This window comes from Tamandua tetradactyla, chromosome 7 (genome assembly GCF_023851605.1).
Source record: "Tamandua tetradactyla isolate mTamTet1 chromosome 7, mTamTet1.pri, whole genome shotgun sequence".
Classification (NCBI taxonomy): domain Eukaryota; kingdom Metazoa; phylum Chordata; class Mammalia; order Pilosa; family Myrmecophagidae; genus Tamandua; species Tamandua tetradactyla.
In genome coordinates, this window is record NC_135333.1 from 160,566,654 (window position 1) to 160,589,348 (window position 22,695).

The window sequence follows — 22,695 nt, forward strand, 5'->3', positions numbered from 1 at the left end:
TTGAATCAAATAAAAAAAGCGTGCTCAGCTTGAGAACTCTGCTGTACCCTAAAAGTAAGAGAATTTCATTTTCTGCCTCCATAGAATTCCAACAGCTTTTACTCTTAATTATTTCATAGACTACATGGGTTTATTTCTCTGAGTATGTATTAAATGGTAACAGGGTTATTAACAATGTAATGTAAAGGGAACACGTGGCCTTTCAATTAGGAAAAACTTAGATTTGAATTCCAGCTCTTCTACTTGGTAGCTGTGAGCTTTGTCTAATTATTTACCCTCTCAGAACCCTAAGCTGCAGGTTTTTAAATTAAGATACTAACATGGGCCTTGTAGGGTTTTATGAGACTTTGAAGTAATATATGTCAAACTCCTAGGACATACACCAGACAATGGCATTTCTGAATATATTATTATTTTTATAATTCCATGATTTTTATATGAGAAAACATTAAAAACCTAGGCCCTTTCTATAGTTCCAAATACATGTTTATTAGCATTTCTATTTCTGCAATGTGGTGCCACATGCTTAGTTAAGTTAACTGAATTGATTTCACTGTAGCTTTATGGTCCCCTATTTGTATTTTTGACAAGTAAGTGGGACACGGTCATTAAAACCCCAAATTTAGGAAGTTCAAATCAGGTCAAGAGCAGGTCAGATGTCAGGATGATCATGAGAAGATATAAGAAGTTTAATTTTTGGAATAAATGGACAAAGTGGGACTAGAGTCTGACACCAATCGACCTGGTGTAAAACATTAGCTCTAAGACAGGTAAGGCTTCCAGTTTCAGCCCAAAATCCAATTGGTGATTATTTTTTGACATGGAGATTAGAGGAGGACAAGCAGTCCAAACACACGCCCATGAATATATATGGAGTCACCTGATGTTGCAGGTAACTTTGGAAAGTATGATTCTTTCCCTCATGGGAATTTCTCCAGCAGCCTTAAAAGAGTGGATGTTTATCTCATTTTCTTTTGTAACTTACTCATTAACCTCATAGAAATAAGTAATATCAAAACTTCATGACTATTTGGTGCTTCTTTGAGCAATAACATGTTAACAACCTTCACTAGGCATCTTCTGTGACAATGCAATTAAGTGAGAAAAAAATAAAACAGGTCTATATCATGGAAATGTTCAATACTACACAGAATAGTGCAATGGAGAGACAAAGAGGTAAACAGGAAAATATGTGGATAGATGGATGGAGGGACAGATGAATGTAGAGACATCAGAAATGACATTTAGGGCGGGCCACGGTGGCTCAGCAGGCAAGAATGCCCACCTGCCATGCCAGAGGACCCGGGTTCGATTCCCGGGGCCTGCCCATGTAAAAAATAAAAATAAAATAAAAATAGAAATGACATTTACTGGGCAGGGAAAGGAGACCTCTTCCCTAAACCTTACAAAAAATTCCGACTAATAAATGGAGAAAGAATAAGAAAATCGCTACTTGGAAACCACCCTCGAAATGATTGCTTCAGGCAAAAATCATCAATGTTTATTTGGCAAAATTATGGCCAGAAACAGGAGGAAATACAGTCTGAGTCTCTCTTCACAAAATAACTTATTACTGTAATTACAAATAAATAAATAAATAGATAACTTTGCAGTGGATAAATTTGGCAGACAGCACTTTTACCAGGTGGACAAACTTACCACGACCAGTAATGGGACAGGCTGATATCATGTGATACCTGATATGACACATTGAGAAAGACAGCGTCACTCGTGGGGTATCTACATAAAAAATCAGAACTTGATTCTAATCTTAGGAAATATGAGACAAACCCAAACTGAAGGACATTCTACAAAATAACTGGCCTATACCCTTTAAAATATCCCAGTCGTGAAAGACAAAGTAAACCTAATGAACTATTCCAGATTCAATAAAAATAAAAAGATACAACGAAATGCAATGTCTCTTGTGGGACTGGATAAAGAATTTGAAAGACCTGTACATTGCATACTGAGATTTTCAGCACTAGTTCCCTGATCTTATCCTGTAATTTGGTGAAGTAAAAATATCATTTTTAGAAAATGTACATTGATGTATTTAGAGGAAAAGGTGCATTATGTCTGCAACTTTCAAATGTTTCAGAGTAAATATAGCTATAATTATGTTTCAGAAAAAAATATAACTGTAGCGATATTTGTAGTTTTAAAGCCATACCTGAGAGAGAGAGACAGAGAGAGAGAATGATAAAGCAAGCAAGTATGGTAAAATGTTAACGTTTGATGAAACTGAAATAGGGTACCTAGGAATTCTTTGTACTAACTTACTTTTCTGGAGGTCTGCAATTATTCCAAAATAAAAATTTGAAAATAGAAAAAGAGGAAGGAGGAGGAAAGAACATTTACCTTCTCAAAGGTTCATATACCCAAAGCCTCATGTTCCTAGCTATTCCCTTAACATAAGTAATATCAACAAATATTAATAAATCTATTAAATGAGGATAATTTGGATGGGAAATAGAGAAAATAAAAAAAAACAGGAGCAGGAGGTAGGGATGAAGTTTACATCTAATTGAATAAATTTACTGTTTACTCAGGTTAAGAAGCAGACTGATTTTGACTCTTGTTCATACAGTTCCAAAAGCTGTCTGGCACACAGGCGATGTTGCATAAGAATGTTGTATATTTAAGGAATAATTTACAATCCCTACTTTATAATCCATCCAATTCTTCTTCTTCTGTGCAATTGGCTTAATTTCTCCGTAAAATTTATCCAGTAAACATCTAGGAAGCATACATATAAAATTACCCAACCTGAGTAATCTTTTTAAGAAAGGAAAACCAAACTGTAAGATGGAGAGGGTTGAATTCTTAAGTCCTGCTTAACAATGAAACATGGGCATGTCTTTGCTGGTCAATGCTGAGGAGAAGTTTTGTGGCTGACTTACATTCTCTTTTCCCTATTAAGCAATTGTAGGCACCCTTGAACATTCATTAATAGCTTTAAACAGTTGTCAAAAGGTTGCCGTGAAAAGAAGGTGGTAGGTAGAGTACAGTATCATATTTCAAACCAAAATTCAGTGTCTCAGCAACATCTGATTTTTTGAAATGTGAATTGTGAAACTTGGAACTGCCAGAATAATTGAAAGTTCTAGAGAAGTTTAAAGGGGTCACCATTAAACTGGACATGTAAAGCACACTGGGGGCAACATGTGGCAACAAATATCTCAAATTTGCCTCACTGATTTCATTTCTATTCTTGGTGACATATTTTCTTTTGTATTAGATGGTAAAATGAACAAACCAAACCCAGTAAAAGTTAAATTTTGATGAAATCCCATTTATCAATCTGATAACAAATGGATATCCCATCCCCCCACTGTACCCACAGCTGATAAATGCAACAATGAATCTTTCACCCAGTGTCAGCCAATACATAAAACTAGTGATGAATGAGGTAAACTGGAAGAAAAGATTGAGGTTCAAGTATAATTGAGTGTTTTCTTTAACAGCCTTATTGAGGCATAACCAATGTAAACCAAAAATTGCACATATTTTAACGAGTACAATTGGATACGTTTTGGCACACATACACCCATGAAATCATCAATATAATTGAGATCCTGAAAAAATCCATCACCTCTGAGCTTTCACATGTCCCTTTGCAATGTCGCTCTCTTGCTCTTCTCTGGCTTCTCACCATACCAGGCAATGACTCATTTGCTGTGTCGCTGTATGCTAATTTTTATTTCTTCAAATTTTAAATAGACAGAATTATGCATTATGAACTATTTTTGTAGGGCTTGTTTCACTCAGCATAATTATTTGGAGATTCATTCACATTGCAAATTCATTTTTACTGCTGAGTAGTTTTCCACTTATGAATACACAACAGCTTTTTCATCCATTCTTCTGTTGATAGACGTGAATTGTTTCTAGTTTTTAGCTATTACAAATACAGCTAAAGTGAACATTCATATACGAGTTTTTATGAGGACATATGCTTTTGTTTCTTTTGAGTAAATAACTAGGAATGGAATGGGTGAGTGTATGGTTACGGGACTGCCAAGCTATTTTCCACAGTGGTTGTGCCATTTTCCATTCCTATTAGGAGTGCACAGCAGTTACGGTTCCTAGGACCTCTTAATACAGTCAGTCTTTTAAAAAGTAACAGTTCTAATAAGTGTGTAATATTATCTCACAGTGATTTTAATTTGGATTTCCCAAATAACTAATAATGTTAAGCATCTTTTAACATGTTTGTTTGCCATCAGTTTGTGTTCTTTGGTGACGTATCTATGCAAATCTTTTGCCCATTTTTAATTGGATTTTTTCCTTATTGTGTTTTGAAAGATTTGTATATTCTAAAGACAAATAATTTGTCATATATATTCTTTGAACATATTTGCATCCCAGACTGTGCCTTGTCCTTTCATTTCTTTAACAGTGTCTTATGAAGAGCTGACGTTTTGAACTTTGATGAAATTCAATTTATCAATCTGCTTTTTTATGGGCTGTGCTCTTGGTGTTATACGTAATAAATCTTAGCCTAAACAAAGTCACAAAGGTTTTCTCCTATATTCTCTTATAGACTTTCTGTAGTTTTATGTTTAGGCCTAAGGCCCATTTGAATTAAGTTTTATATGGTTTAAGTATGGATTGAAATATGTATTGTTATTTTTTGTTGTGGTGGTAACTGTTGCAAAGGTTATCCTTACTTCTTTGAAATACCTTTGCATATTTGTTAAAAATCACTTGCCCATGTATGTGGAAGTCTATTTCTGGACTCTCTTCTTTTTTTTCCATTGAGCAATTTAAAATACTTATCTTTACACAAATATCGCATTGAGAACTATACCACATATACAGGTCTTCAATCCCAACAGTTTTCTTCCTTCCTTTCTTTTTTTTTTTGGTAGAAATAAAAAAAAAAAAAATGACCCTAAAGCTCATGTGGACCTATGCAAAGGACCTAGAGAAGCCAAAACAACTTTGAAAAAAAGATGACTAGAGTGGGAGGACTAACACTACCTGATTTGATTTCAAGACATATTATGATGCTTTATTAATCTGTCACCTTCCACCAAATGTGTCAGGAAGGTCAGGAAACCAATACAAGGTTAATCCCTGAAACATGTCTCGGACAGAAGAGCTAACGTGCAGGATAACTGCTTGGAGATGCTGCTTGGTTGTAAAGCCCAACAACAATTCTACTCTGAAATGAGCAGATTTCCAAATGAAATGGAAATCTTAATAAGGACATCTTAAGGGCTTAATGAAGTACAATTTTAAACACAGAAAAGTTTATCAGAATTCTCTAAACCAGCAATTTTTGGATCATACAATAAGAATGAACTATATAAAAATCAGCTACACAAGACAGAAAATCTTAGATGGATTTTTTTTTTGCTTTTAAAAGCCTGGATCAGACATTCTCCAAAACTATCCTATTGAATTTATTCTAATGATGTATTCAGAAAGTATGATTATAATGGCTTGAGATACACTGAAATGAGTCCACTGGATAAGAAACATAATAGTTCAAATTGTTTGTTTATTCAGTATATGTATTCATCAGGGCTCTCCAAAACCAAGAGGAAATGGATATATATGGATTTATTAAAAGGAATTGGTTCATGTGGCAATGGGGACAGACAAGTCTGAAATCCACAGAGGAGGCTGCAAGCTGGAAATTCTGATAGAGGTATTGTTAAATCGTTTAGTTTAAATTTCCCATAAGACCCAATGCTGATGCTGTGGCAGAAATTCTGCTGAAACCCTTATTTGCAGGCTTTAAGACCTCCAACTGATTGAAGGAGAAGATTCCCTACATTGCCGAGAGTGTTGCTCTTAGATGGAATGGATTTATTATAGATATAAATCCCATCTGTGAACTACCCTTACAAGTAGCAAGCAGGCCAGTTCTTGACTAAACAACTGGACACCATAACCTAGCCAATATGACATATGAAATTAACCATCACAACATGCATAAGTTGAGCACCTGCAGATTGCCAGGCACTCTTCTAGGTATTGGGGATACAAAAGTGAAAACAACATATGTTAAGTCTTGATAAATGTATGAAGAAAAAATAAGCAAATAAGGAATTCACAGAAGAATGGAGGAAGTACTATTTAAATAAGGTAGTTGGAAATATGTCTCTAATAAAGTGACATTTGAACAGACATCTACACAAAGTGAAGACATGAACCATGCAGATGGCTCCAGGTATGGGGAACATTCCAGGTATAGGGAATAGCCAATGCTAAAGACTCAAAGCTGTGGCATGTTTTATATGTTTGAGAAATAGCCAGGTGGCAAGTATGGAGTGGAGTGGAGCAAGCTAAGCCTTAGGCTTCCATCATGAAATCCCTTGGCCTTCCACCTCCCTACCAAATGTACCTCCTCTCTCCATAAATTCAATGACCTTTTTGCAAAATAAGGTATTTAACATTCTGAGATTCCCCTAAGTATCTGTCATCAGCTGCTTTTCACAAGCACTTTATGAGTTTCAGCATTTCTCTAATCTTAGAGGGAATTTAATACCTGGGAGCCAGGCTAGGATGGTCAACAGTACTTGTCATTTGCAAGAATGAACCGATTATTAAAAATTATGCATCATTGCTGTTAACTTATTGCAAAACTTAAGCAGTAAGAAATATTGTCAACAATTTCCTTCTTATGAGGATGCTTTCTATAATATCCTTCGAGCTTTTTATAGTTCATAAAAGGTATTGTAATATTTTGTTCTCAGTGTTTTTCAGTGAAAAGAGGAAACAAAACAAAAGCAACATGCAAATTATTTATGTTGGCTAAGTAAGGGAGAAAATTTGTGTTTATGGAAAGTAATCAGAACCCACAAAGATCATGTGATGATGTAGAAATACTCTTTCAGTAATATCATATTTTTAGCAAATGATGCTGCTGAACTAAGTGTCTCTGCTACGTACACAGTTCATTAATTATGTTAGCATCTTAGCCCGAGGTGATTTTCTATCTCCACTTGTAAAGGTAAGCTTGGATTTTTAATTCAGATCAATTCCTTCATAAGTAATATGGACCTACATTCTCTTTTTTAAGGACCGTGACAATTTTTCTTCCTTCGTGGTCATGAGTTATAGGAGGAGGTGATAAAAGCAAGAAGACGTTAGGGGAAGCAAGGCAAATCTCCAGGGATAAAGCAAGTAAAAGGGTGGATAGGATTGCAATCCTGGGTTTTCTTCATGAAAACCACCTGTGCCCTAAAGGACTTTCCATTTCATCATAATAACAAACAGCTGATTTAGTACATTTTGGGCATAAACTCATAAAAACACTAGTGATCCCAGATGCAGAAAGTAAAAGGAGTTGTGTCTGCTCCAGAAATGGAGAAATTGTTTATAGAATCTCTCCTAGCTGTTGTTTTACAAATTCACTAAGAATATTGTTCATTAAAGATTAATAGGAGGGAAAGATAACACACACATTCTTAGGAGAGTCTGGCCTGCTGATTTTCATAACATCTATGGGGTATTTACAGAATTGAATGGTCCCTAAATCTTCACATTAGGTATTTCCATAATACGTGGTCTTCAGTTGAAATTAACTCTTAGCATTCCACATTGGAAAGGAGAATGTTTATATTAATTCTACTTAGAAGTGTTGTTTAAGATATGGAATCATGTGACTTATCCTACAAGGTTAAAAATAAAGTATTTTCAGCATGATCTTTAAACGAATGCAATTCAATTAGAATTCAGCTTTCTTAATATAAGAAAAAAAGCGTATTTGGAATTGTGCTATCTTCTCATCCCCTGAGTTGAAGGATATATATTTCCTTGTGAAAGAAAGAGATATTTTTAATTCTATTTGCCCAACCATTTCTCTGTCTTCCTATTGCAGATAGCTCAGGTTTTTGAGGAATTCATGGCTCAAGAAAAGTAAGACATTCTTTCCATATTATAGGATATTTCTATCACTAAAGTTAACTCAGTGTCAATTCCTGCTGTAGCCATCCATATTTTAAAAAGGCCTGCTAAACACTGGAATTGGAAACATTTGTAGATTCTTGAAGACATTTCTGATAATAGTTGGCAAGGGAACAAAGGCTGAACATTTTTCAAAGGTATTGATATTTCACCGAATTAGAATAAACTTTAATCATGCCTTGCTGGTATGGGTACATGTAGAAAAAGTGTTCTTCTTTTCTTTTTATTTTAATAGTGACTTAAACACATTATTTTCCCATGTTACTAGCAAGGCTTTTATCTAAAATGGGTATACAGTGCTGCCAAATGTTTTCTATTGTGTTTTTTCTGTTGTTGTCATTTTCCCTTTTGGATAAAAATTTTTTTTGGATAAAATTCACAGTTTATCCAAGTATTTTATTTTTTCCATTGCTCCATCAAGTTTTTTTCAATATATGTGTCACTTCTTCTTTCACACATGCCCTTGTTATCCCATTTCTTGGCATTTTTAAGTGCACTGTTCTCCCAAGTCTTTAGGCTAATATCAAATATTCAGGCTTTCACCCAGCTAAGTACTAGACAGTCTTGAGGGCTGACTTGTATTTAAAGCATGATATATGTAGTAAGATTAACCATAAACATATTTTAAATAAATTCCTCAATATTGTAATAAATCTAGGCCATAAGAAGTAGCCTAAAAGACACTGGGGAAAGTAATAAACCTAGGGGAATGTGGTTATCATGGACAACAATTGTCTTCCGCAGGACTCCTTGTCTCCCAAGCCCCATGGAATCCTTATGAAGGATATGAAGTTCCTAGGACTGGAACCATTTCCCCATGCAAGTACAAAATACAAGACATTCCTGGTGAATGGTATAATGATTCTAAGTTGCAGAGTTCCAGAAGGAACTCTGAGGGTGAGTAAAGGCACTTCTCTTTTGCATTGTCTTAAAGAACGTTCATTTTCCAGCCACAGGAAAGTTTTCAGTTTTCTACAAAGAGTTTCAGAACTGTAAATCCTGCTCAGTTGTAACAAAAGATGAGCACATAGACCAATGTAAGGATATGAAAAAAAAGTTTTTAAAAAAAGAAGAAAGAAAGTGGATTTCATTCTAAATTTTTTCATTGCCACGAATATGTTCTTACTTGCATGAAACACATGTGACAGAGATCTAATACAAATTGAAGAATCTAATATAAATTCAAATACATACATATAAGACCTTTTAAGAAGTTAGAAAAAAATATAGTCCATCCTTTTTCTATTCAGAGACAAATGTTCAATATATTTGAGATATATTTTATAAGAAGTAAGTAAATATTGCTTGAACTGCTTCTGAAAAACAGTATTTGGAAAATATGGTATGTGAGATATGTTACCCTCTGTCCTGATGCCTTAGGGTACGGGCCACAGTTTGCAGATAACTGGAGTTGGCTAGGCAAAGAACAGCCAAGAATACAAGCAGCCATTAGTTGAGTTAAGTTCCTTAGCTCAAAAGTATTCTCTATTGTCCTGTCTCTCAAATTTTTAATTTTGAAGATTGGGGCAAATGGGAAGATGAAAATTTATTGACAACCCCGCTTGCATTTCATATAAAAATGGCAGTAGTACTCACACCCATTTCTGAAGTAGCACTCACAACACCTGTTTGACAAGTGAAGAGACAGAGGCTTAGCAAGAGAATAGAGAATTTACTCGAATCACCCACCAAGTAAGTGGTGGAACCAAGAGTTAGCCAGATGTTTGTGATTCCAAAGTTGGTAATCTTTCTCCCCAATCCTGTTGCCTCCTGTTCCGTAAAGGTTGATGTATTCCATAACTTGGAAGACTGACCTTGAAGAACAGGAAGACAAAGAGATGGGGAAGATTCTTTTCCACTCCATGGTACCTGAAGCAGCTGAGATGCATGAAATGTAGACAGAATGGAAAATGGAATCAGGAGAGTCTGCTCAGAGTGGAATATGATAAAAAAGTTGGAAGAATCTAAGAAGAAGGAAAAATCTTCTGCTATACCATATTGTATCCAAGAGTCAGGCCCTGTCTTGTGTCTGTTTCTCTGTCATGTCTAATGTTCACTGCACACTTGGCTGGATGCCTTGTCTTCCTGATTGATTCAGTAACCTCTATGTGCCTGAAGTCAAATTTTGAGTCTTCTATTTTTCTGAAGAGCCTCAGGGAGCATGATGGTAGGTTAAAGCTAATCAGATGACTGAAATCTCCTATAGGCATAATAACATGGAAAGAAATGGAAAGTGGATGCCTAAATTAGTGGCACAGCAAGAATTCCCCTTTATGGAAATAAGATGGACCATTAAGTGCTGATATAACACCCTCCATGCCTATTCCCAGGGAAAATTGGTATGAAAGTCAGAGAGGCTATGGTTCTGGGATCCTCTGTCCTGGTAGATTCACGATCGAATGAGGACTGCTGAATCTGCTCTTGTAGCACAGGAGAGCCCTCTGTAAAGAAAAATGAATGAAGAGATCCAGGAGCTAGACACAGTTGCCTGTATCCTTGACCATGCGTATACCTAATGTGTTATTTGTTGGCTGATTGAATAGTAAATCAAATCTTTTACAAGTCACGATTCCCTTTAATGCTTAAACCCAGGCCAGATTTGGCTGTCTGGTTTAGCTCAGGCAGGATATGGTAATTGCGGACATTTGTTGTAAAGCACTTTATTACCAAGGTGCTATCACATAGCTCTTTAATTTTACTTTCCACAACACTGTCATGAGAAAGGAGAGATTTTTATTTCCCAGTTTTCAAGGTGTGGAAACTGAGGCCCAGAGTTGTTACATATTTTTTTCAGAACCAACTCATCACAAATGAATCTGGAGCTAGAATCTAGGTCTCTTCATACCTAGACCTCACTCTTAGTCTAGTTTCTGCACAATAATTTAGAAATATCACAGGATAATTGAGTGGCAGGAAAGTCACATACATCCTCCTTTCGCAACTGGCAGTTTCTCCCAATATTAACAATGTCTGGATTCCCACTACATGCCAGCATATATTTTTCAAAGCAAATGTAAAAGAGAATAAGAACTCATCAGAGGATAAAAATCTCAGAAACTCAAAGAGTTTCCTTTTCAAGTTTAAAAATGCAAGTAATCAGAAAATAGTCTTGGAAGAGATTCTAAATAGGGAGTTGGAAGACAAAGTTGATCTAATTAAGAAAGTGTGAAGAAAATATACAAAAAAAAAAACCATATGCCATGCGATAGTTTCGAGGTAAACAAAGAAAAGCTGCCTTGGTATTTAGAAATGAGAAAATCATCATTATAGACCTATTGGCACCAAAATATTCACCACTTAAATAAAACAGATTTTTAGCCTAAGCTGGCTTGGGAGACAAGTAAGCCAAGGAACATGGACAAGTGGTTGGCATATAGTTAAAGTTCAATCAATGCTTATTGAATAGATGGATGGATGGACAAATGGAATTATTGACATAGACACAGCTGAAAAAAAAGGGGATAAGAGGAGGTACTTCACCCAAACATAAATTTCATTCTGTGCCATCCTAAAAGTTATTCCTCAACTGTTTTTTCCCTTAACTTTCTATTTTTCTTCAGCTCATGCATCCAGAGGTCTCACCTAAAATCTCATAAAATACAGAAAGACCCAGTAGGAGTGAAGGGTTAGACAATGCATTGGTGGTGGCGGAATGGGGCTGGGGAAAGGTATTTGCAGAGAGACACACACTATTAGAACTGAAGTAATAATAGCTTCCATTATTTCCCTGTGTACTAGGCGATTTACTTCTATTCTCTTAAATTCTTACAACTCTGGAAGTGTCCTAATTCCAACTTATTAATCAAAAAAATAATGACATATGTACCATATAGAATATGCAGCAGAGCTGAAATCCTAACCTAGTCTGTCCAAATGTAATGCCCTCTTCTGTCTTCTCTAAACCACTCTCAGACCTGAGGAAGCTTACAAGCCAAATACTTCATTTTTCAGACGAGGTACGAAAACTGATGCTGAATGATTACAAAATAGCTATGTCTTGAATCCTTTTCTAGGCTTCCTTACATTATACCAAAGCTGGCCATTGGTCTAGAAGTTGAAGGTAAATTTTAAAGAGTGTATCATAAATACAGATTTAGCATTCTTAAGAAAACCACCGGTTGCACTGGTAAAAAACCAATGAGTTACCCCTATAAAACACTTATCTCCAATATCACATCATCAGGGGTAACTATTGTTTCTCTCATAAAAGCCCCAACCCCATAGAACTGGGCTGGAATCTTTCTTTCTCTTCCTGGGTGCCCTTGTGTGGGTATCTAGGACCTGGGTCATGCGTTTCAGATGGCTGCTATAAATCAGCAGAGCTTAAAGCTTCTTTCTATGTTAGGTAACATAAAACGTAGCTATGGATTTGCAGTTCTTGAATTAATCAAAGTCACACCCTCAACTGAATTGAATTTTAATATTTTTCTTCCCTGCTTCTAAAGCTATAGTTTTATAGTAAAAAGCCCCTAGAACTGTTTCTAACATACTCCATCTAACACCTAAATCCATCTACCACCTAAAATTCAATAGTTTTTTTTTTTTCCAACTTTACTTAATTCTAGACTTTGCTGGTTTTCACTTACTTCCTGAAATAAATTTCACCTTATGAGGACAGGTATTTTGATTTATTTTGAGGGAAAATAGGTTCCTGATTAGTTCTTTAAACAATTTTGACATTACTGCTGTTAAAATAATCTTAAAGCAAATAAAAGGTGTTTTGAAATACTGTTTTGGGGTATTCCAATTTAAAAGGAAAAGTAGAAACTGGCGCATTCATACACGGGTTGCTGAGCATTTCCCAAAAAGAAATAGAATATTGTTTCCTTCAAAATAACAAAATAATGGCATTAACAGCCCCTATTCACGGTGAAAAAGCCAGAGAGAGGGAAGAAATTCCAAAAGGAATGCCAAAATGCCAAGGTAAAATGCAAAGAATGATGATGGACCCTCACTTTTTAAAGATGAGTTTTCCAGTTCTGCTGGGAATAAATACAGGGTGTGTTACATTGGAGAGATGCCATACTTTGCCGCACCTAAAGTTTGCTCTAAAAAACAATTAGAAAATCTTAAATGCTAGTTATCCTTGGATGTGCTCGAATCTTTACCACCACCAAGGGAGGTCAGTTGCTAAAATGAAAGTGTTTTCTTATCCATGAAAACTGCTGTGAAATCAAAGACCCTTACAACTCAGCAGTACTGCATTCATGGGAAAGCAAACATAGAACTGTTCTTACCAGTGGGAGCTTAGAAGCCACTCGCTGGCCTTGTGAAGAAGGGCGACTTGAAGCCTTCACAGCTGCCCTCTTGTATGCTGGGAAATTTCACTTTTAAAGCGCTGTGTGTCTTAAAAGCATCCGCTTTCGGGTGCAAGGGTGATTCAGTGGTAGAATGCTCACCCTAGGCTGGGGTTCAATTCCTCTTCCATGCACACACCCCATCCCAAAAGAAAAAAAAAAAAAAAAGAGTCCTCTATTAAATACCCCTGGGCTTAATTAAGCCAAATAGATTTTATTTCCTATTCCATGCTGACTCTGAAAGCTATTAGTGGCTGCCTATAGGAGGGTTTGACAAAGGTTATGAGAACTAGAAGAAACTCAGTAAGAAGCATCACTCTGATTAAATAGCGAAGTGTGTTTGGTTGATGGCAGGAGCAAAGGAGAGAGATTGTTGAGGAGCTGGGTGGGGAAAGGGGCGTTGGAATATACTGTGCTCTTTTTCTAGCTCTAATTTAAGTCGTTATTAGTTGATAATAGGAATGTTAACAATGAGAAGTTAAGACTAATTTTACTTAATAACATCCCAAAGCTATCTTTATATCTAAGAATGCTAATTGAAACAGAAAACCTTTCTCTAGTAAACATTAATAGAACCTTTGCACATTTTATTGGAATACAGTTTAGCTTCATAAAGGGAAGCTAACCATGCTTACTAAAAACATTGTAGATATTTCTCGTGGTGGCAGGGAATGGGTGTTTCCCTGTATAATATAATTAAATGAACCATAAACCAGAAGACACGAGCTCTTGTCCAACCATGTGAATTTGGATAAGTCACTTCTCTTTTGTTTCAACTGTTCCCCTAGATTTAGCTTTATGCTCTGTAGGCAAAAGGTCTGCTTTTCAAGCTATCACGGGCATATTTTTCCCAAATATTTTGCCACAGTAGCTTAAGGATCAATTATTGCATCCAGGATGCAATAATTACTTCTTTGCCATTCACTCTGACAGCTGATCAAATGACACAAATTTTTTGTCATAGTAAAAGTTAACATCCAGGATTTGTTTAGTGGATGTCTGCAAAACATACCATTTATGGAGCTTTCAATTAGTTTTAGATTCTAAGCTATGGGCAAAAAGAACCTCTCTTTTTTTTCCTTCTCTCCTTCCAGAAATGTTTCCTTCATCTTAGGCCTTTAATTAGGTTTGCCAGAAAATATAAAAGGTACTCATTTAAATTTGAATTTCAGAAAACAACTAATTTATATATACATATTTTTAGTATAAGTATGACCCATGGCAATATATTCTAAAAAAAATTCATTGTTGATCTGAAATTCAAGTTGAATTTGGTGTCCTATATTGTTATTTGCTAAACCAAACAATCCTTCTTCTCCAAAAAAATGAAACAGACATTCCCCTTGAAAGATACATGGTCTGTGTCCCAAGTTTCAACAAGCCACATAGGAACCAAATATTTCACAGGAATGAAATAAAAGTTACCAACTTTGAAACTTGAAATAATGTGTTCCGCAGATCCCCACACTCTTATCAATCTCATATTTTAGGATCAATTATTTACAAAATTTCACATTTGTAACAAAATTTTTGTCAAATAGGATGCTTTGACTGCAAAAAAAACAACAACAACAACAGAAATTGCACCTAAAATTATCTTGAATAGAAAGAGTAATTGATACCTGATGCCCTTGTCCCGTGACAAGGAAACTCTGGGATTGAGGTAGTGGCTGAAGAAAGATATTAGGGACCCAGGCTTTTGCTTTCTGCTCTTCCATTAATACGGTGTGCCATCTTTTTTCTCTCATTGTCACAAGTTTCTTGCTAAAATTTCAAAGATCGTATACAAATAAGACCTTATTTAGTAGATCCAGAAGGATCATTTCTTAAAATTGCTCCTTTTAAAAGGATTGACAATCTTTTTGAGAGGACCCCAGTAGATTTTGTCTCAAATGTGTTTGTCCAAAACTAGGTTATATGCGTATCCCCTAAATCAATCACTGTCCATGACAAGAGAGCCCACAATTGGGTTATTTACATAATTTCTACTATGCAATGTTTGCAAAAAAATTGACCTTGATAGGTGCATAGAAATCTCAACAAATTTCAGAAGCAAATAGCATGTAAGGAATTAACAAAAAAAGTTCCCCAAATATTTATGCATTAAAAAATAAATCCATTATAGAAAGTTCACAGCTATCCATAAATGAACAGTACATGGTAAATCGTTGGTAGGTAGATGTTTTGCTTTTCCTTTGCAAACCCCAGGATTAACCCTGTTGATTGCCAGAGCCATCGGAAATGGAATCTTCAGAAGCGTGAATTAATTGTGCCAGCACCATGCATGGTCATCAACTGAGGAGGAGTTGGATGGTCCCACAATAAAATAAATTCATAGTCAGATTGCGTCTTAGGGAGCTATGATCCTTGAACAGGTAGCCATGAAAGGCCGGCTACTGCAGCAATGAAATGGCGGAGGCCAAGGGGACCCCAAGGGCTGCTCACCAAGTTGCAGAAGCTGAATCATGCCGGGCAGCCCCCTCGAGGTGGAGGTGAGCTGTGCCAAGACGGTGGGGTCCGCCCAGGCCACTCCACCACCTACAAAATCAGGGTCAAGACAAATCTTCCTGTTTTCAAGCTAAAGGAATCGACACTTAGAAGAAGACACAGTGACTTTGAATGGGTGCCGAGTGAATTAGAAAGAGAGAGCAAGGTGGCAAATCCCCCACTCCCGGCCGAGGCATTTTTGCATCAACTTCCTTTGAGAGGAGATGATGGACTATTTGATGACAATGTCATGGAGGAAAGGAAGCACTGACAGGGGCAGTTTATAAACAAAGTCGCTGGTCATGCTCTGGCACAGAATGAACCTTGTCTTCACGTGTTTTTATAGGATGCAATAATAGACAAAAGCTATACCCCATCCAAAATAAGGCATGCCTGAAATGTGATGGGAATAACTTCCCAGGACTTTAAATGATTCATGTGCACCAGTAAAGAAGTTCTAACTTTTAGCATGCTGCATCAAAACTGATATAACATGCCTCCAGTTTACCAACACTCGTGGTGCTCGGTTTACTTTGTTTCAGCAGTTGATAAGGAGTTTATTTGCTTTAGTGAAAATCCTTCATTCCAGCCTTTCTGTCAGTAGCTCTTCCTTGCTGTTTTCATATGGTGCACACCATATTAAACTACTTTATAGCCTCATAAACCTGCTATCCCAATATAATCTGCAGTGTCCTAACTAAAGTTTCTGACTTGGTCTTATTTGCACAATTTTTATATCATGTCTCTTCTTCCTTTTTAATATATAATGCTGCTTGTCCTGATTTCCATGTAGGGACACTACCCCAACTGGTTTCCAGTCCTGCACATATAAACTACACACTTGTGTACAGAAAGTATCTTCCTTCAGGCTTGTAAAGCCCTTCATATGAAAGATTAATGAAGGGACTCTTTATATTCTTTATAAAAAAATAAAATAAAATCTATATACTAAAATCATTCGTCTAAAAGTGTAAGTTATTTTCAAATAAAAATGCATTTCTGATATGTAAAAAAGAAGAAGACATAGAAATTGATGGGAGCAAGCCAGAAGCTAATATAGGATTCTGGATAATTTCTTTCATCACAGCTTCAAGTTCTGCATGTGTGAAATTAGAATGCTTGACTCATAGGATCGTTGGAAGGGTGCATTACATTAAAATATGAGATACATGGTTTGTGGCCAGAAATTCTTAATTATGAAGTCCCCTGAGCTGTGGTAAGTGTAGGGGCGAATTTAAGAATGGCAGAAAGACATGGTGGGCCTTCCTTACCTAGCTTAGTTTTTCCATGGTACTGATCACCTCCAAACTAATCATGTAAAAACTTAGTATGTTTATTGTTTGTCTCCCACATACCCACTAGGAAATAAATTCGCAACAGCAGGGCTTCTTGTCTGTTTTGTTTACTGATCCTTCCCAAGTACTTGGCGCATGGTATGGCATACGGTAGATGCTTTACAACGCTTGGTTGCATGTATGAATGCATCAACCCATTTTACGGACGATGACTGCAGGCACAGAAAGGTTAAGCACAATGCCCAAGAACACAAATGAGGAGGTGGCAGCGCTGGACTCAGGAGCCTGGCATTCTGCCTCCAGAGTGGAGAATCTCAGCCTCTACGCCCTGTCACCTACACTGCACTGCGCTGTGACTACTGGCTGTCCAGCCAGCTTTGTGCAGTGGAAGCCCAACTGTGGGAATAAATGAGTAAATGCAGCGCATCAAGCAACTACATAAATAGCAGCTGAAATTAAGATCCCCAAAAGCAGAAAGTGACACCACAGCATAAATGACACAGGATAAGAATATCTTGGGACCCACAGTTCCTGGTCAAGGAACAATTAAAATTTATATCAAAATTTTGATATCTTTCACAATGATCTTACGTGCACTTAACGATATATTATATATACACAAAAGAAAGCATTCAAATTGAGGCCAGACTTAGGCATAATCTATATTCCTTGGAAGGAAGGATATAAATGTCTAAAACCAATTGTGTTTTTACACAGATCCAAACGAAGCACTGGATGAGGGAGCATTATTATGTCACCCTTGGGATTTGTCTCTGCCTTTTCTCTAGCTCTCTATCTAGGATAGAGGAGTCTTTCCTAAGAGATAATACTTTCCAGGGCATAGGCACAGTAGCAATAGCTGCAGCTGAAATAAATAAAATCTTCTGGATTAATGATCACCAAGTCAGATACCCTAAAACCACACAGCCAGGAGAAAATGGTAGAAAATGGCCAGTATGAGATGACTCAGAAATCTTCTTTGCCCTTTCTGAAAATGCAGAAGTGAATTTCAAGGACCAATGCAGAGAGTATGTACTGTCTCCAGTTGTGTCCTCCACTGTACTTCTAGTGAGTGTCTGGAATGCTGTTATATTTGTTGTCCTGTTTTGTCAGTATGCTCCTTGAGGGGATGACTCCTGCCTTTTTGTTATTGTAAAAAAGAGAGGCAGCTAAACTTGGGAGTGACCTTGGCATATTTCCTTAACCTCCCTGAAACTTGCCTTCATTACCTGTAAAAGAGGAATAACAACCCTTAATAAGAATTGATGTGCAGGACATAGTCACCGGAAATTTGCAGTCAATAAATAATAGTCGCCATTATTACTGCTTTTTACTCTGAGACCTGGAAGAGAGCCAAGCACACAGTGCATTCTCACTAAAATTCTATTCAATAAATGAGTCTGAACTATTACAAAAGAGTGACCGCTCAGTATTCTTGATGTCTTTCCTAGCACATCAGTCTACTCCCAGTAGATACTTCCTACATTTATTTATTCCATAAATACTTATTGGGGGTTCAACAATGAACAAAACCAAAGCAGGAAGTAATGAAGTTTAGAGTCTGATAAAGATTCATGGTCTTTAATTTTGTATTTGTACAGTTGGTATGGCCACCTGGCATGGAGAGCATACTTTTTTTTCTGTCATTTAAATGAGCTCCTTTGGCTGTCTGTCTTCTAGTACTGGCCTCACGTTGACTCTTGCTGGCTCTAACCATGGTTGGCCTCCTAAAACACCTTCTCCATAGGAAGTTCCAAGAAGCCATGTTTAGAAACGGAGGTGGTGAATTCCCAACGATAATGGAATGCCTATATTTCAAAAATTTCTGACTAAATGAAATTCCCTGCAGGAAACTGCCCTGGTACAGATCTTTTCTCTGCCGCTGGGGTTGTAGACCAAGGCACTGGGATAAAGCTGCATCGCCATCTAGTGGTGGGATGAGATGGTAGCCAGACGCAGAGACTGGAAAGTAGGTGAGTGGGTTCCATAGGTTAGAGTTGAAAGTTGAAGGGACATGGGGTTACCTTATCTGCATCCCTTATTTATAGGAAAGAGAAATGAAGTCAAGAGAAGAACCAGCATTTTTATGTCACCGAGAGTAAACAGCAGAATTGTTATGGCACTGAGTTGCTCTTTTCCACACACGGTGTGTGACTGTGGAGGAAGGAGTTTCCCTGAGTGTTCTTAGTTCTAAAATGGGGATGATAGGTTTGCTGTAAGTATCAACTAAATGGTAGCGTATGCAAAAGAGTTTTATAGACAATAAGTTATTAAAAGAAACGTAAGTTAATACAAGTTGTTTTTTTTTTTTAATTTTCGGTACAGAAACAGACACCATCTCATTCAAAGCGGCACTTGCAGCTGAAAATGCTCACTTATTTATTCATAGCTTACTTCCATCGCTACATATTTGGAAGCTGCTATGTGTCATTAACCATTAGCAGCAAGGAGCACAAAGATGAAGAAGACAGAATTTTCTCTTGAAGATGTCAATAAGTACAATGTGGTGTGATAACAGGTGTTAGAATAGAGGACAGAGCAAAGCTAAGTGCTGGCATGTAAGAAGTAAATGCTCAGTTCTTCCAAGGTGGGGTAGGGAGAGGTTCCAGGGACAGCAAAATCTTCATATAGGAAAACATAAATGTAGGCCTCAAAGAAATACTAGTGTTATGTTAGAGAAATAGGTAGAGGTAGCCAGAAAGAGGAAATTCAAGACATAGAATACTGAAACCCTGAAAAAAGTTATTAAAAAAAAATATCATTCTAGAGCTAGTGGAAATATTACAGTTCTGGCATATATGTCTTCAGAAAATCAAGGGTCTCATTCAAAATATATGAGAAAATAATTTGATGTGGGCCAATCTTTCATAAATTATGACAAATTTTGGTATTTTGTTTGCAGTTACAAAAACTAAGATCATTTAAAATTGGGCAATATCATTTAGCCAAATGAAGCCACGGAAAATGATAAGAATTGAATGCTTTCGTGAAAACAAGGGCAACTCATTCAGACTAATCATTCCCTTCATTTCTACATTACACACCCACCTGGCCTTTGGTCTAATGTGTTAGCAATTGTTGGGAATTTTGTTCTAGCTACCTTTCATCCTATCTAGTATTTGAAAAAAGTCTTACCTGCCTAAAAATCATACTTTCTCTTTTCAGATCACTTCTACTCTTCCTCTAGCATTCAGTGAATTGCTTTTTAGACAGACTGATTGACAACCACCTATCTATATGTCACTCATTCCAAATTGTTACCTTCTAGCTACTTCAGGGTATGGAGTGTGTTAGTCCTTCAAAACATAGGAGTAAGGATAACTCTGTCATATCCATGTGCAGTGATAGTTTAGAATTATATTCTTGCAGAGTATGTTTTCCTTTGCTTCTGCATGCCAGTAAAAACAGAAAAATCTAAGCTTTCTAGGAAAAATAGCAAAGTAACGCTTTCTGAAAAAAAGAGAAAGCATTGCAATTTACCTTGATTAAGGAAATGAGAAATTTCCAAAGTGTATTAAAAAGCTGACTATGTTTAAGAACTTATTTCAAGACTCTCTCCTTCCTTTGCCCACCACAAACATTATGATTTTCTAAAAGGTATCATCTCTTGCTTTTGTGCCTGCTTAAATTCCTCCTTTTGCCTCCTCTGACACTTCAGGTTTTCAAAGCCAACTATCATTCAAGATTAAACTCACAAATCTGGAAAACTTCTCCTGACTTCCTGGGCTGGAATATATGCACATTCTATATGTGAATTTGGCATTTTGTGCTTTCTTACTGCGGCAGACTGATTGCCAGCATGGCCACAATTGTTCATGCCCAGTATCCTTTGCAACGAAACCTCTATTTGCAATGAAAGTTTATTTCCCCCTTCTTTGAATCTGAGTTCGCCTTGTGACTTGCACTGGCCAAGAGAGATGCAGAAGATCAATTCGCCAGGTTCAAGCTGGAACTCAGAAAGACTGCATCACTTGAAATCAATGACTTGTGAAATTCTAGTTTACCAGAATCTCCACCCCATAGTCCTTAGGCATTATGGTGGCTCATAAGAAAGATGGCAAAACACAAATGGATTGAGACCTTCCTACACTGAAGAATTTCACTGACATAGAACAGTACATCGTACCCCACAGCCAGGTGCCTCTGAGTCTTTCAGACCAAGCAGTTATGAATGCTGAACTTGAGAAGTATGTATTATCAAATATGTATGACCAATGAGGGCCAAACAAAAGGAAACAAATAAACAGCTTACATGTACATCCTGGAGTTCTCTCAATTAAAAAAAGATGCCCTATATTGCTTCTTTGACTACAGTCTATTTTCGTTAGTTAACAGAAAAGATTATCAGGAAATATTAATTACTTTGTAGATTTACTCAGTTTAGATGCTGCAATTATTCATGGCAGAACTCTGAAAGGACATAAATGACAACACTTCAAGATATCAGCTGCTTTGAAATTTCATGCTTGAAACTGTCCCTTGGTGAATGCCAATTTTGTAAAACCTCTGGAAGAAACACAGGGTACATAGTGTCCCAACAAAGAGTAATCACTCCCACTGAAAAAATATCATAGAGACCACCAATATGCTTGGGCCCATAAGTCACATGGAATTAAACACTTTCTTTGGGTTTTGTGGTTCTGATGGGAGGTTTCCTTGACTTTTATCAGTTCTCTAACTAAGGTTTTAATATTCAGTTCAAGGGAGGGAAAACCCCAAGTACAACAGCTCCTCATTCCTGCTTCTCTATCTCCTTCCAAGAAGCTCGTCTCATCCTCTGTTGACTCTACCTTGCCCTTCAGATGTTAACTTTCAGTCCAGAGGAGATGCGCATACCCATAACTTCTACCATCTGGAGCTTTTCTGAAAGTCAGATGCAGTTAACATCCCTACTCTTAAAATGAACAATTCTAGACAACTGTGTGGGGGCACCTTTTAAATTATGGAGGAACAACAATTCATGGGCATGCATACATAACAATGTCTAATTAGATTCCAAATGGCAATGATAGGTAGGCATGACAGCAGGTTATAATTCCAGTATTCGGTATAGAAATTCAGGCATACCTTCCTGCAAATGCCTTATTCAAGAGAGTAATATTATTCCCAGGGAGAAGGTCGGGAACATCTGTAAGCAAGAGCTTGGGGTGGCACCATCCAATACCCATCCGTTACCCTGGAGGTTGTCCCTCAGCAGATACCGCCACTCACATCGCTACAGATCACTTGTCCTTTCCTCAGTATATAAATTGGGAACTGTGTTGGTAGCTGTCTACCAAAAAAGATGTCTAACTCATTCTTTTGTAAAATTAATCCAGACATACAAAGTCCATGGCTGCTAAGTTATCTCTATGGAGTCTTCCTCTATCTCTCAAGAGCAGTCAGATTCCTATATATGGATAGATAGATAGATAGATAGATAGATAGATAGATAGATAGGTAGATGATATAGGTAAAGGTAAAGATATATAGTTATATAGACATAGATATATATACACATGCTTCAATTGGTTTTCTTTCCTACAAAATTAAGTTCTAGCTTGTAATCATACACACATTACTATTAGTTTGGTTATCTGATTAATGTTCTTCTGTCCTACTTGATTTAAACAAAGTGAAGGCAAGGATCAAAACATTTTGCTCGCTATTATATCATCAACATCCATCATAGGCATGGCAACTGGCATATGCTC

At 36.8% G+C, this 22,695-nt stretch overlaps 1 long non-coding RNA gene across 7 annotated transcripts in view; it reads right to left on the minus strand.

Moving 5' to 3' along the window:
- LOC143690284 (uncharacterized) overlaps nt 1-22,695 on the minus strand; it is a 242,830-nt gene that overhangs the window by 96,045 nt on the left and 124,090 nt on the right. The gene's annotated exons all lie outside the window — the stretch shown is intronic.